We start from the raw sequence: 17,283 nt of genomic DNA, 5'->3' as shown, positions 1-17,283 counted from the left end.
AGCGCCGGAGATTCTGACCAGCGCCGAGAGCTCTAGAACGGAGTTTTCTTTTCCGCTACAGACCATTGTCTGTGGCGTTATTTTCAGCAATATTTCCTTTTCCCCGCTAAATAAATAAACGCGCCTTCCAGATGACCTGTCAGAGGACGCTAGTACTAAAGAATCCGCCGTCCCTTTAGATTCTTACCCAAAGCATCAAGAGACGTTTTAGTACCCCACCACTTTTTTTTATGCTGGATCTCTAGTAAGCAAAGCATAGATCGCACCGAGCCCCGATTACTAAAAATAACATCTTTCACAATTCACAAATATTTATTGTTCATAAATGTTCGCCGCTTTCCCGGACTCGCGCTTCAGTTGTTTACCCTGCCAAGTATTCCAGTTAAACAAGACATCTTCCTAGTGTTTTGTCTACTGTCATTCGTGGGGGCTCTTGATCAGAGTTTTAAGTAAACGATTATAAGTCTATGGAGTAGGAAAAGCACCATTGCCACTGAAGATCCAGTTACTAACTCACGAGAGGGTTAGTCCACATATTGTATATATAAAGTAAAGCCACAATTCTAGTTGGTTACCTATTAAAAGCGGCAGAAGTAATGCCATGACGACTTACCTTTTCTTTCACTCACTTTTATACACTCCTTTATATCCGAATTTTTATGACTCAGGATATTGACGGATAATTAAATACAAAGAGAAATAGACAAGGCTGGATTGAGGATTTAAAATTATTTCTCTCTCTCCTCCCCCCCCCGCAGCGCCCAGTATTTCGGGTTTTAAAGGAGGACTGATATTTGGAGCTTGGGAGAAATAGAGGCAGGTGCCTGCTACCTGGCTGAGATGTCTTTGCTGGATACCCGGGGAGCTGGGCAAAGGTCGAAGGGATAGAAAAGCTAAATCCCCCTTGTTCTGTTTCTTTTGGCAGGACATTGCAGTGGCCGGAGTGAAAGAATCACTTTTCTTGGGGGGCGGGGGTATGGGGCTCTTCAGTACAGACACCATCTCCCCAAAAGTACCAGAACTACCAGGAGTCCTCCAAGGGATCTATTCTCCAAGGGAAAGAGGCTCGCGCTGAAGAGAAGGGAAAAAAATCAAGCAACAGTTCCTCTAGAATACAAATGTGCGGGGAAATATTGCGGGTATTTGGAAACAAATCTGTAGCCAGATATAACATTCATATTCTCCATGTACAATGGCAGTAAGAGCCGAAGGAAAGGTGCCTACTTACGTTTTAGGTGACTGCTTTCCATTCCGCACTGACCTGTCTCCTCTGCTGTAGATTATTTTATACATTTCTCCGAGATACACTTATAAACAAGTGGAAATTTTGCATCCTCCTGCACCATTTTATACATGATGAGCCATCAGTAATAGGATTATTAAACAAAAACCGTCTGAGGCGCTGGCGTTAACCTTTTTTAAAATGGCTAATTAGGTTTTGCACAGAAAAATTAGATTTAACATTGCATTGCCTACATTTTCAGTTGATGCTACAATAATTTGGGGGTAGGATGGGTAAAACAATTCGAACAGATAATACAAAATTAACTATTTTAACATATATTACAGGTTCCCTTTGCTAGTATAAGGCAAAGAATATTTTCATGATCAAATATTATATACATAAAACTAATTATCTTTCGCTGCTGCCGCCATCAATTACGGAAGAGAAGAGAGGTCCAAGGTGCCCTCTTGTGGTTGAATCAGGAAACGCACTTGCCAGGTCTAAAAATGGAAAATATCTTTATTATTTATTATTGTTCAATGTATTTGATAGTTTGAAAAAAAATTACCATTCTCTTAATAAGTCTGTAGATTCACATTCAGATAAAACACAGGACATTGGCGAGAGGGCGTGAGGATGCTGATTACTAGAGAACATGAGCTGGAAAGCTGTCCACAAAAATAATCACAAACGCCGTAGTTATTAAAGTAAGAAAAGCGAAACGGTTCATTTTTCTCTTTCAACACATTTGTGTAGGGTTCCGTCACAATTGTGGCCACACGAAGTCTTTAACATCAGGCACTTATAAATGCTCACATATATATCTACCAGAAGCATAGACGGACAGACAGAACCCAGACAGAACCCGTCCTGGCTACGATACTGAAATCAGAACAAATGTGTCGGTGTCGGAGAGCGTTCTCCTTGCAATGGCCCGGACATCGCAACCATCAGTCTCCTCTAGCTGATGCTTACGACAAAATCCGGTGACGATACTTCAAAAGGAGCTGCTTTTGGAGACCCATCTTTCAGTTCTGATCCGAATGCATCAAGGGTCTCCAAAACAGACGCTCGGACAAAACTATGTTCAATCAATTGCTTCCTTTATACCGCCCCATTTCCCCAGACGGAACTCATCAGTGGGTGATCTTTTTGTTTGTTTTTTGGTGAAAATAAGATTTAGGGAACATTGGACAAAATAGCGGTAGTAAGGAAGAGAAAGGCAACACGGAAGCACAGTCCAGAAGTGAAACGGGAGGGTTCTATCTTATTTTTTAATTGTAGTTATGTGTATACCCAAAATAGCTGAGAAATAGTGTCAACATAGCTACAGCGGTGAGATAGGTCTTTAAAAAGATTGCTCCAGACTCCGAAAGACTGGAATCTGATGTGTGCGGGGGAAGCTCAGATAAAGACAAACGATCAAACATCAATGGCAGGAGTCTGCTAAATCAAAATTTGTATTTAGCCAAATCTGCGTACTAAAATCCCCTGAAATAAATGCCGTTTTACTCACCCAAGGTGTCTATGAACATTCAGCGTTGAGATATAGATTCATTTTGAAACAGAAAGGGACACAGAACATGACGGCTTAGGGCTTTTTAAAGAGTTCAGATCCCTTTTAACGAATCTGCAACAAAAGCTTTAGGGATTTTTGTGTATTTGTATTTAAAGGAATAGCCACTGGCCCTGATCTTTTTCTCTACTCAGCTCCTATTGATTTCAATCGGCGTTTCGTTTGTGTAAAGGAGGAAACGACCAGATTTACCGATCTTCAGATTTAAGACCCAAATCTAAAGGCTTTCCTTAGTACAGGGGAAAATATCTATTTACTTAGAATATAGGGAATGTAGGTACAGGGGACTAAAACCATAGTCTGTCTGATTACTCTACCTCGAATTGTTAAATAAATAAATCACATGAAGTGGGAAGACATTTTCAGAAGGTAGGGTTGTCAAGAGATAATCACACCCCTAGGGAGGATTTGGTTGTGTCTAGTGTAATCTCACCCTAGGGCAGTGATTATCTCATGGTATCCATACTCACACGTCATGCTTTATTTCTTAGCTAATAAATCATTACAAATGGCGCAGTATATGCTTGGGGCAGTACAACCAAGAAAGACAGCGTATTGAAACCAGTGAAACAGAGGAAATATAAGAACCACTAGCTACTTCACTTTGAAAGGTTGGAATCTGAATTAGGTCCGACTGCAAGGACACCTTTTCATTTCAGAGTTCTGGCTTTGTATGCATGGGGGATGGCTGGCTGTCGCATCCAGGGCATCTCGTGTGATCTCTTGTAGCTGTATAGTCCAATCTGTGATGAGCAATGTCCTGAACAGATGTCGCATAGGAATGTGTAGACTTGGAATGATGCGTGGCCAATTTTTCAATCAGTTTTTCTCATCTGTCTTTGCCAAAGTGTTTACAACCTTTATTGATAGTTGCTCTCCATTCAGGTCTGTCCTTGACCATATCTTCAAAATTATCAATATTTATGCTGCAGGAGTTGAGATTCTGATTAAGGTTGTTTTGAAGCATTTACATGGACCATCCTTGCGCTTTCTGAAATTCAGGAGGAATTTTGGGGGGAATCTATCATCAACCATTTTGATAACATGACCCGTCCAAGCTAAGTTTTGATAATCATTGCTTCAATGCGCCTTCTTCATCCTCTTTCAAGGATGTTAATGTTTGATGCTTTGTCATGCTAGAGTGACTTTGTAACATCAATGGTGATGTTTGGGTCAGTGGTAGTGGTTGAAAGAAGACTTATTTTTTTCCAAGCTGATGGTGACTCCAAACTGTTTAGTTGTCCCTGAGAACCTGTCAAGGATAAGCTGTAGGTCATTTTCACTATGACTAAGTACAACATAATCACAGGGCTTCATCTATGAGTTCTTCGAGAACTTTTGTCTTTGCAGTAAGCCTTCAGAGATTGTAGAGTTTTCCATCAGTTTATGCAGATGGCCTTTTGAAGATCAGAGAGACAAGGTGGGTGAGGTAATATCTTTTATTGGTCAACTTCTACTGGTCAAAGAGACAAGCTTTCAAGCTACACAGAGCTCTTCTTCAGGGCTTGAAAACTGTCAGTTGTATAATTCAGAGTGGATAAAAAACCTCACTTCTTCAGATGCATGGCTCCATGCATCTGAAGAAGTGAGTTTTTTTGCCCACGAAAGCTTATGCCCAAATAAATCCATTAGTCTTTAAGGTGCCACCGGACTCCTTGTTGTTTTTGTGGATACAGACTAACACAGCTACTTCCTGATAATTCAGAGTGGCTACCAAAGAGGACCAGTGAAAGCATGAAGCCTTGTTTCCCTCTGTTAGATACGGGGAATGGTTCGGGTAGGCTGTGACAATCTGCACCCGTAAGTTCACCCCTTTTCCAAGACTATAATACATTTTGTACAAAGTGTGCCTTGTGAGGTGCCATTTGAAAACTTATGATTTGCTGATTTTTATTTTTCTGGTAAAATATGTGTGGCAACATTTTATGTAAAATTATAAGAGTCTACTGTATGACGTTACTAAGACATATTCCAAAATCTGGGGAAGCAGCCACAAACCAGTTCCTCAGAGAGAAAAGGCCAAATGATGCCTCAGCCAGGTCAACTAAATCAAATGGACTATCACCTGGTTAAGTGGCCACTCTTGGCAGGAAAAAGGGTGTAAGCAAGAAAATTACATCTTGGCAAAGAAACAACTGGAGGTTTCTGTCCCCACAGACTTCCCATCTCCTGAACCCCAGTTGGAGATGATTCTCAAAGAAGAGAAAAAGGTATAAGAATGGGAAGCAGATGCCCCAAGATATTCCTCCTTTTCTCTCTACCCACAGCAGCCACAACTCCTGAGGAACAAAGAAACAGGTTTGGAAGGAAGGGATTGGGCCAGTAAGATTCTGAAAGGAATCCGGCCAGTAAGACTGCTGAAGCATGTGGTGAGAGAGACTTTTGCTTTGAATTCTCTTAGCTTGTTAGTTGCATTTTACCTTTTATTTCTTTGTAACCAATTCTGACTTTTATGCCTCATTCCTTGTAATCACTTTAAATCTATCTTTCTGTAATTAAATAAACTTGTTTTATTGTTTTACCTAAACCAGTGTGCTTGGATTTAAGTGTTTGGGACAATTTCATTTGAGATAACAATATTTGGGCATATCATTTTCTATTAATAAAATGACAGGCTTTATATGAGCTTGTGTTATCCAGGAGGGGGCTGGGCAGTACAAGATACACATTTCTTAGGGAAAGTCTGGGACTGGGAATTTACTCGTGTGGCTCCAAAGTGTAATTCCAGAGTAGCACTCATACTGTATAGCTGGGAGTAATTTATAAGTTGGCGGCTGTGTGTGATTGTTCTCACAGCAAAGCAGTGTAAAAGGCACCCCAAGCTGAAGAATTGAGACCACACAGTTGTTCAACACTCCAGATTGTACCCTGGGTAATTTCACAGCAGCCACCAGGTGAGAGTACTTGACCAGTCATGGCTTGATGGAATTGACATGTGATGTTAATGAATTTGGTGGAGCAGTCATAGTTTCCTAGAATTTTCTAGAGACTATTTCTGCATATATGTTGAATGCATATTTTAGATCAGTTACGACAGAATACAATTCCATGTTTTGTTCATTGCGTTTTTCTTGAATCTGTCTCAAAAACAAAAACAATGTCTATGGTGCTCCAACCTGAGCTAAATCCACACTGGGAGTGGGCCTCTGGCAGAATCTTCTTTCAGACTGTTTTGACAAGTCAATTGAGCAAAGTATGAGCAAGAATTTTACCACTAAGGAGATACCCTGGTAATGGCCACAGTCAGATTTGTTGCCTTTATTTTTGTATAGCGTAACTATGATTGCGTCTTTGAAATCCTGAGGAATTTTCTCAGATTGATAGATATCCTTGATAATTTTGCATAGATAGTGGACAGTTTTGTAGCCTGCAAGTTACAGATTTCAGCTGGTATGCTGTCTTTGCCCAGTGATTTACTTGCCTTCATTTGTCTGATAGCTTTTTGCCCTTCCTCATCAGTAGTTAATTGGGCAATTTCTTCCTGTGTGGGATGCTAGATTAGTTCCTCTAGCCTGTGGGTTGACAGAAGAGGGATGGCTGAGTAACTCAGTAAAGTGCTACACCCATCTTAGAGAGATGCCTCTTTTGTTCTTTATTAAGGCAGCTCCATCTGAATTCTTTAGTGGAGCTGGTCCCAATTTTCATGGGCCATAAATGGAGTTATTCAGAGAGTAATAAAACAACTTGGTGTTGTTTGTATGGACATAATGCTGTATTTCTTCTGCTTTCTTTTCCCACCAGTTATCCTGTAGAACACAAAGTCATATTTGAGCCTTGGCTTGCAGGTATTTGAATTTGTCTTTCTTTTATGTTGATTCTTTGTCATTTTGCCCGGACATAAATACATTGTTCTTTTCCTTGAGGATCTTTTTGATTTCCTCATCATTTTCATCAACTCAATCCTTATGCTGCCTTTGATTTTAACCTAGAGTTTGCAAAAAGGGTGGCTGATTTGAATAGATTCCACTTTTCAAGTGTGTTATTGAGTGATGATGTAATGCTACCAATTTTTACCTATATGTTTTCCCTCAGTATTTCTTGATGAAATGGATGTTTCAACCTTACTAAATTCAGTTTGGGTTTAAACTGTTTAGCACTGTTTCACTGAGAGGCAACAATGTATAAACTGAAAATGGTTCTGATCATCCAGTGGTCAGTTCAGCCGTTTTCTCCTCGCATTGCTGTGGTGATCTCTATGCTGTCTGATGACTCTGCTGTATAATGACATAGTCAATCAAGTGCAAGTGCTCTGATCTCGGAGGCACCCCCCAACTTTTATATTTGTCGGTTTGCCTGAAGATTGTGTTGGTAAGGATGAGCCCGTGCTCAGTGCACTTGCTGTAGTATATTACTCTAGCAGTGCCCATCCTGGTTCTGGTATCTCTGTGGTGGGATGTGTCCGTGTACTTAAAAGTTTCATGTACAATTAATGCTCTTCCCATTGTATTTGTATTCCTGAGCCCTGATTTTCTTTGTGTGCTTCATCTCCTTTAGCAATCAAGGCCTGCTATATAATGTGGTTATATGCCTATGTACATTGCAACATCTTAAGAAATTTGGGACCATCACAATCCTATTTGCATCTTGTAAACAAAGTTTGTGGATAGTATAAAAATGTTTGTTTTAACTTACAGATTGCATCAAGCAAGGAGAGAAGTAACCTCCCTAGAAACCTACAGGGTGTTTGAGTTCACTCCTAACTTGTATGCTGTCCTGAAACCAAGGAGGGAATGGGAAAGAACAACAGTAAGAAAGACAGTGGGAAGAAGAGAACTGTCACAAGGTAGGGGATTAGATAAGAACAACAGTGAGAGAACCTGACAGGAAATGGCCATGAATGGGAGCAATAGCGACTGAGGCAGCCTTCTTACAGGCTCTTAATTAATTCTCTTAATTAATTGGCCTCTCAGAGGTGGTAAGACAACTCCCACCTGTTTATGCTCTCTGTATGTGTGTATATATATCTCCTCAATATATGTTCCATTCTATATGCATCCGAAGAAGTGGGCTGTAGTCCATGAAAGCTTATGCTCTAATAAATTTGTTAGTCTCTAAGGTGCCACAAGTACTCCTGTTCTTCTTTTTGCGGATACAGACTAACACGGCTGCTACTCTGAAACCTTACAGGCACAGTGAGGATGGAGGAGGGTCTTCTCCTACTTGTTCAACTTTGAATATGCCTTTGAAAACTGATTTGGCCAAGCCAAATATCAGAATTTTGCCTAAAATTCAACCAAATACCTCTCAGAAGCCAAGGTTTAAAGTAGGAACTGAATTTCCTTGGGCTATAGATTCTGCTAAAGAACAAAGTACAAAGCTGCCCTCATCCTGATTGGGACCTGTGGTAGCTCCTGTAGCATAAATGATTAATAACAATAATAATGTATCTTGGGTCCTGATCTTGGAGATTTTATGCTGGTGAAATTTCTATTGAAGACAACAGCAGTTTAATCTTCAGAGAGACTAGAATTGAGCCCCCATCAAGTGAACAATACAAATAATGGAGAGGCAAGGTGGGTGGGGTCATATCTCTTATTGGACCAATTTCTGTTGGTGAAATGGACAAGCTTTCAAGCTATATGGAGCTCTTTTTGCCATGAAGAAGAGCTCTGTGTAGCTAAAAAGCTTTTGTCTTTCACCAACAGAAGTTGGTCCAATAGAAGATATTTCCTCACCCATCTTGTGTCTCTAATATCCTGGGACCAACATGGCTACAATAACAATGCAAATAAAAATGATGAATAATAAATAAGCATGTATATAGAGTCCTGTTGTTGAAAAGTCCAAGCTATGCTCAGTACAAGTTCTGAGGTGTGAGAGTCAGAACGATTGTTTTATTCCACCTTTGCAACTCCTTAATCCTAGTGCTGGTCAAGAGCCAGTTTGGCTCTAGCATAAATAAGAACAACCCAAAGGCTGCCTATATGCTCAGCTGCCCACAGCCTTAGGTAGCCTGGAATAGACAGAACACAGAGGCTTCCTGACCACACTCTCTATGGTTCTATGAGCAGTGGTGGCGTGGAGTCACTACTTCAGTTCTACAACATATCTGACTTTATACCATCTATTCTGAATAAGCTGGTTCTGCAGCCCCTTTATAGTGCCAGAATGGCACAAAGGACCAGAGCAGGACCAAGATCTTTGCCCTCAGTCTCTTCAATCTGAGGCTTTCATAGCACTTTACAGAGGTTTGTTTTATTATCCCAATTTTCAGTTGGAAAAACTGAGGCGCAGACTAGTTGTGACTTTGGCCCAGGTTACTCCACAAGCTAGAAAACATCCTATTGCCCTTTCAAGCAGCTTTTATTTCTTTAGATTGACAAACACAATGAATTGTGTGGCGGCTTGTGACTTGGACAAACATCTGCAGGGAACAATGATAAGGACAGTAAATTGATTTTTACTTGTGATCCTAAAAAAAGATTTCAACCTAGGTCTCCAGAGGTGAGAGGTTATGGGGGATTAACCGCTGCACTACCAAGCTTTCTTCTAATAGTCTTAAGAATTTTATTCTTCCTTTTAAAAAAAAGACACATTTTCATAATATCTTTTAATAACTTTACTCATAGTGATCTCAGTTGATAACATTACTAAAAAAAGTTTTTAGAAACCAATGGAATGGAAGAGCCATCCCCACTCTTACACAACATACACATACTTTACATTAGTTTCTACTATTTTTCAAATCAGAGAGCTTGATGACATTATGATACATCTAACATATATAATGAATTATAGAATAGGAAAAAAATTAATTTTTTACTCACACTGATGAACACAGTGGGAAGAAATTAGATTTCTGATAACTAGGAATGTGCAAGGTTTCATGAAAACAACCTTTTAAAATTATGATTTGAGTATAAAGAACACCCAGAACAGATCAAATCCAAAATGCAATAACTGTCTTTCTATTCACTGGGTATCAATGTGCCTCTTTTATTGGTCTTTCAGAATCCCAGGAAGTCATGATTGCATGGCATGTGCTTTCCATTTTCAAAAGAATAGATTAAAAAGCATGAAAGTCCTCTTAACAGTTTTGGGGAAAAAAGTATTTCTGGTAAACTCTGCTGTTCTTTGAGAAATACCACAAAATTCCTTCAAGCTATCATGCAATTATAGCACTGTAAATGCCAGAAAAATTACAATGTCAATAACACCGAAAAAGCCCTGCGAAATATTATATGCTTTTACTAACCGCTATTTTTGTCACAAATAATGTTCATTATTCATTTTTAGTGATATTCACTTTTGTTTCTGTGTTAGACTTCCATATTGCTTTGTACTTTAGCACAAAAATTATTTTAATACAGTGGTTACCAGTGAAATGTTTTGAGGTAACTAATCAATAAATGGTGCATAAAGTTAGGTAACTCTACTATTATGCAAGCCTTGTCGCTCTTTCCTTTATTGTTATTATTTATTGTGCTGAAATCAAATATTTTTTTTATTATTTATTTATTTTATCTGTACCAACAGAATAAGAGACAATCTTTTCCCTAGAATGTTTATAATCTTCTGTCTGAAGTAAATGGGATTATTCACATTCTTGAAATTAAACACATGCATAGGTGTTTGACGGAAACAAGGCAAAATCTTTGTCAGCCTAGTGGCACAGCAACAGTGTGTAGTTAAATATACAGAGCTCCAGGAGTCCAACTCCTGGGCCACTTGGAAACCTGGCACATCATGAGGTCACTTACTTGGTTTCCACTGGAAGGCGTCAACAGCCCCACTCTTTGAGTACACATCAGTGGCTAACCAAGGAATGACATTAGTTATAGTATCAGAAAAAAATATTTCATGTTGTCTCCCTGGTTGGAGGGAAAAGCAACACTATGGATGAGGGGATGGAAGAGAGCTTGACCAGAGAAAATCAAGGGAGAAGGTGTCGTATCTCAGAACTTGCTGTTCTTCAGTGGAAGATGTTATCTGTGCTGTATGTCACAGCCAAAAGGAAGGGTGTGAGAAGGCTTGAAAAGGGGGTGACTTGGAAAAGTAGAAATTCTAGATGGAGAGCTCATACTGAGACAACAAAGAGGAACCTCAGGGAACATCTGCACTGCAAAAAAAAAAAAAAAAAAAAGACTTGTGGCAGTGAATCTCTGAGCTATTGGGCGAGAAATAGCAGTGTAGATGTTGAGGCTTGGGCTGGAGCCCAGGCTCTGAAACCCAGATTGTGACAGAAGGTCTCCGAGCTCAAGCTACAACCTGAGCTCAAACTCTACACTTTTATTTTTAGTCACATAGTGTGAACCCCTTCAGCCCAAGTCAGTTGACCAGGGCTCTGAGACTCGTTGCCAGTAGTCTTTTTGCATTTGCAGTGTAGACGTTTCCACGGTTAACACAAATATTAACGTGTCCCCTGATTCAAGCAGCTAATTTACAAGTAGGTAGGAGTATATCTACCAGGAGTATAACCACCAGATAGGTAGTTAGTTACCTGCCCTTATGTTGAGGATACCTGAATTATTGCATATATGCTCAAAACATCCTATTTCCAAAGATATAACAAACTCACTAGGAATACCAGTTTGGGATGCATGTGTCTGAAAACTTTTTTCACATAAGACAAAACATAACATTTATCAAACTTATCTGTTTAAATTCATATGGCCTAGTGACTACAACACATGGCGGGGTGAGGGGGGGCAGAGACTCAACTGACTCACTGGGTGAACTTGGACAAGTATCAACCTCTGTGTGAGTCAGTTTCTCAATCTGTAAAAATATTTACCCTCCCTTATTAAATGCGTTCAGACTAGGGCTGTCGATTAACTGCACTTAACTCACATGATTAACTAAAAAAAATATAATCACGATTAAAAAAATGAAGCATGATTAATTGCAGTTTTAATCGCACTGTAGAATACCAATTGAAATTTATTAAATATTTTGGAGGTTTTTCTACATTTTCATATATATTGTATTCTGGGTTGTAATTGAAATCAAAGTGTATATTATTTTTTATTACAAATATTTGCATTGTAAAATAATAAAAGAAATAGTATTTTTCAATTCACCTCCTACAAATACTGTAGTGAAATCTCTTTGTCGTCAAAGTACAACCTACAAATGTAGATTTTTTTTTTGTTACATAGCTGTAGTCAAAAACAAAACAATGTAAAACTTCAGAGCCTACAAGTCCACTCAGTCCTACTTCTTGTGCAGCCAATCGCTAAGACAAACAAGTTTGCTAACATTTACAGGAGATAATGCTGCCCTCTTCTTATTTACAATGTCACCAGAAAGTGAGAACAGGCATTTGCATGGCACTTTTGTAGCCGGCATTGCAAGGTATTTACGTGCCAGATATGCTAAACATTTTTATACCCCTTCATGCTTCAGCCACCATTCCAAAGGACATGCTTCCATTCTGATGACGCTTGTTAAAAAAATAATGTATTAATTAAATTTATGACTGAACTCCTTCGGGGAGAATTGTATGTCTCCTGCTCTGTTTTACCTGCATTCTGCCATATATTTCATGTTATTCATTTTAAGAAAACGTTCATCGCAGATTTCACAAAACACAAAGAAGGTACCAATGTGAAATTTCTAAGATAGCTACAGCACTTGACCCAAGGTTTAAGTATCTGAAGTGCCTTCGAAAATCTGAGAGGGACGAGGCGTAGAGCATGCTTTCAGAGTTTTAAAAGAGCAACACTCTGATGAGGATACTATAGAACCTGAACCACCAAAAAAGAAAATCAACCTTCTGCTGATGGAATCTGACTCATATGATGAAAATGAACTTGCTTCGGTCTGCACTGCTTTGGATGGTTATCGAGCAGAACCCGTTATCAGCATGGACGCATGTCCTTTGGAATGGTGGTTGAAGTGTGAAGGGACATATGAATCTTTAGTGCATCTGGCACATAAATATCTTGTGACACTGGCTACCACAGTGCCATGAGAACGCTTGTTCTGACATTGTAAACAAGAAGCGGACATCATTATCTCCTGAAAATATAAACAAACTTGTTTGTCTGAGTGATTGGCTGAACAAGAAGTAGGACTGAGTGGACTTGCAGGCTCTAAAATTTTACAGTTTTATTTTTGAATGCAATTTATTTTTTTGTACATAATTCTACATTCGTAACTTCAACTTTCATGACAAAGAGATTGCACTACAGTACTTGAATTGAGTAATACTATTTCTTTTGTTTTTTTTTACAGTGCAAATACTTGTAATAAAAATTAAATATAAAGTGAGCACTGTACACTTTGTATTTTGTGTTGTAATTGAAATCAATATATTTGAAAATGTAGAAAACATCCAAAAATATTTAAATAAATGGCATTCTATTATTGTTTAACAGTGTGATTAATCAAGCAGTTAATTATTTTAATCGCTTGACAGTCCTAGTTCAGAGCTTTGGCTGAAAGGCACTAGGTGCAAAGTTACAGTATTATTTCTTTAGAGGTATAAATTCTAAGACAATACAATATAGTAAGGAAGCAATGGCATTATGGGGAAGACATTATTCCCAGATATTTGGAATAAAAATTACCACTATGTTATGTTCAAGATCCCAGTGTTCCTAAACAAATACTGGAAAACACTGTGCCCAACACACTATTTCCTTATAATTGACAACTCTATAGTTGTCAGAAAATTCCTCCAGATCACTCAGTGTTAAATGATTGAATATAACAAATATATAACAAATAAACTGCAATAAGGACTCTAAAATCATATTAAAAATGGTTTACCAAGCATTGTCTATATTGTCACCAATGGTGTGTTCCCAAAAATAGTCATTCAGTGGGATGGAGACAGTTGAAGATGTGACCTGCATCTGATTTCATCTTGCTATCCTAAAAGAATATTTTATTATTTTATTCAGCACTTGCACGAATATAGTGACAAGAATTCATCCTTAAGATACAGTAACTCTTGCTGGTGCAGCTGAAGTGATGTCTTCAGGCTTCAATGGGCCTGAAGTGATCAGGGAACATACTAATTTTTTTCAGCATAACAAAACGTATTTAATCACGCTAGCCAAAACAATTTAATAACAGTGACTGGATCATCCTCTCCGTTTACATGAATGGATGCTGAGCAGACTCTCTCTAGCTGCATAGAAGAGACATGCTATCTCTGTGACACTGTCCCCACTACCTGCAACTTCATGAATTCCCCTCCACTGATTCTCTGCACATAAGAAACTGTGGATTTGGGAGGAGGGGCAGTGACAGGCGCATGAAATATAATTGATGGATCTGCTGCTGCGTGAAGCATGATATCCTGATCAGCATGGGGATTTCTGTACAGTGGCAGTTAATGCTGCTTTACAGTCATCACCTAGATATTTTAGTACAGTGACTGCATTTTAAATATGTATTGATGTGTAATGATTTCTCTTTCCACAATGTACTCTGCACATTTAATTTCCTATAATTTTTAATAAAAAAATTATAATTGCTGCAGTTGTATTGAAATTTCTCTTTAAAGATGTCATTCTAGTTATCACCTTTACCTTTGACCTCCACATGGCCTACCAGCCCCATTTCTGCAAGTTTTCTATGATTTGGCTTTCCTCTGAATCATGCAATAGAAGGGAGCATATCATCTTGATATGGAAATTCAGATAGATAATATTTGTCATCACTTCTTGACTGATATTTGTTTTGACCAACAGTATAATAACCAAGTAGAAGAAAATACAGGTGTTATTTTTCTTATGCTAAATCATTTTAGCATTTGGAAGATACTGATAATGATATTTCTTAATTTTAAATTATTTGTTTATTAGAAGTGAAATTAATATAGTAATACATTGCTAACATTCAACTGAGGACATTGTTTCAAGGCAGCGTTGCATATTCTTCTTGACTCTTCACAAATTTAATTTTTGGTGGCTCATTTCCATTTTAACACTAGGTGAGATAAACCCCAACAAACACTGTAGAAATAAATTACAGCTAAATATTTTGTTTACCTAGACTGACTTTTTTCTATTACATTTGGCAGCCAGGTAAGTGAGAACAAGGGAGAATAACAGTCTTTTGGATAATGCCTGATGTGACTGTGATTTAAAAAATGATCTGATTGAAAAATGATGTGGTTGCATTTGATCTTTATAGTTGTGCAGGGCCATTTTGGGGTCTAATATAATCAGCTCTAATTTACAAAAGCCAATATGCACACTCTGCATTCCAGATATTTTCTTTTCTTCTTTTAAACTCAGAACTCCATGGAAGGAGATACCTTTTGTGGTGGAAGAACTTATTGAAGAAATGGATTTTGTGTATAGATCTGAACACAAGCTTAGGCTCCATCTAATGTGCTGTGACCATATTTTCCACCACCAAAAATGCTCTGATCCCTGCACCCAGAATAAGAATCTTAATTTGGGCATGACAAACTGTAACTGTAATTCCCATGGAGGGTTGCCTTCTTGGATAGTCCTGGATGGGTGGGTAATCCTTGAGACAGCCTAGTCCTAGACATTAAAGGCCTTGAGTGTGAGGTCCTTGTCCTAAATCTACAAGACAAATAGAGAGCAAGATGAGGTCAGAGAGCACTGGTATGATGTGTTCACGCCATCCTTTGTTCCTCACTAAGCAGGTAGCTGTCTGCTGTACAATTTGTAGTTTCCATCTGGCATTTACCTTCAGCCCTAAGTAGAGTGAGTTGCAGAAGTTCAAAGGTGACAAAGACACTGTCACACACACCAGAATGTAGGCAGTACAACCCCAGTGGTTGGAACAGGAGTCTGGCCTACTGATTGGAGCGGAATCAGAGTAGTGGTCAGGAGACAAGCCAGTGAACCAGGAGTTCTGAAGAAGGCAGGGACTAGGGGTGGAGCAGCAGCAGGCATAGGCTGGAGCAAGAGCTGGTACAGGCAGCAGGATTGATGCAGTTATGGATGTGGAACACACAAAGCAGCAGCTGTGCTGCTGTTGCTACAAGGCTTAAATGGTGAGCTGTTGTTCCTTCTGTCCAATCAGGGAGCACTGTTACTTAGTGAGGGTTTATTGGGAACAGCCAGCTCATTGAGTTGCTTGGCAACCACACCCTGAGCCAGCTGAGTTCCTGACAGGCATGGAACCTGCAAGGTCCTTTGCTGAGAAAAAGGAGGGGGTTAAATAATCGTTATATATAATACATATATTTTATTGTGGATGTGTAAGATTAATTATTATAATGGATTTATAAAATGTTTCTACAGTGTCTGTAATGCTCCTCTCACAGTAAAAATATGTATGTGTTTTTAAAAGTTAACTAACCCTAAAAGGATCTGTTTTCACTGGACCTCAAAGGATGTGTCTACACAGCAAGGTAAACCCAGGCCTGAGTATGGGCTCAAACCTAACTCCCCTTGCATCCACATGCCAACTGTGCTAACCTAGGGCTCAGACCTAGGGTCCGAGGACCTTGCAGGGCTGGAGGGTGTGAGGCTGTGTTAAGCTGGGACCTAGGATCTGAGCCCTATTGCTTTCCTGTGTGCACACAGCCTCGACTTGACTTGGGTCCTAGAAGTCCCCCACAGACTCGTTCTCAGCCGCAGAAGAGCAGCACTGTAGGCAGCCAGCGCAGCGGCAGGAAGTGCCATTACTGCCTGGCTGAGCCCGCTCCCCCTTCTTGCTCCGGCTCCTCCTTGCTGCTGCCTGGAGCTGGCCTGGAGTAGGGTTACCATACATCCTCTTTTTCCCGGACATGTCCGGCTTTTCGGCAGTCAAACCCCCGTCCGGGAAAATGGCGGCTCTGCTCCTCCCCGACTCTTTGGCTCTGTTTAAGAGCCGGGCTGCCCGAGCGCTACCGGCTTCGGGCAGCCCCGTGCCTCCAGACCCTGCACCGTCGGAGCCCGGGAGGGGAAGTGCCCGGCTGGGGGCGCAGGGTCCGGAGGCACGGGGGCTGCCCGAAGCCGGTAGCGCTCGGGCAGCCCGGCTCTTAAACAGAGCCGAAGAGTCGGGGAGGAGCAGAGCCACAGCGGCTGGAGGCTCTGCTCCTCTTCGGCTCTGTTTAAGAGCCGGGCTGCCCGAGCGCTACCGGCTTCAGGCAGCCCCCGTGCCTCCGGACCCTGCGCCGCCGGAGCCCGGGAGGGGAAGTGCCCGGCTGAGGGCGCAGGGTCCGGAGGCATAGGGGCTGCCCAAAGCCCGAGCGCTACCGGCTTCACGGTTTGCTGGGCAGCCTCCAGACCCTGCGCCCCCGGCTGGGCGCTTCCCCTCCCGGGCTCCAGCTGCGCTGGGGAAGCGCCGGCTGGGGGCGCAGGGTCTGGGGGCTGCCCGGCAAACCCTGAAGCCGGTAGCACTGGGGCAGCCCTTTCCCCCTGGCTGGGAGTGGAAGGGAGGAGGGGGCGGAGTTAGGGTGGGGAAGGGGCGGAGTTGGGGCGGGGCTAGGGGTGGGGAAATGGGTGGGGCCAGGGCCCGTGGAGGGTCCTCTTTTTTTTATTTATGAGATATGGTAACCCTAGCCTGGAGCAGGAAGCAAAGTTGATAGGTGGGAGGCGGCTTCCGGCTGTCAGGATGTTAGGGG

The sequence above is a fragment of the Chrysemys picta genome, chromosome 5 (assembly GCF_011386835.1).
Source record: "Chrysemys picta bellii isolate R12L10 chromosome 5, ASM1138683v2, whole genome shotgun sequence".
NCBI lineage: Eukaryota > Metazoa > Chordata > Testudines > Emydidae > Chrysemys > Chrysemys picta.
Note: the sequence above shows the minus strand (reverse complement) of the source record.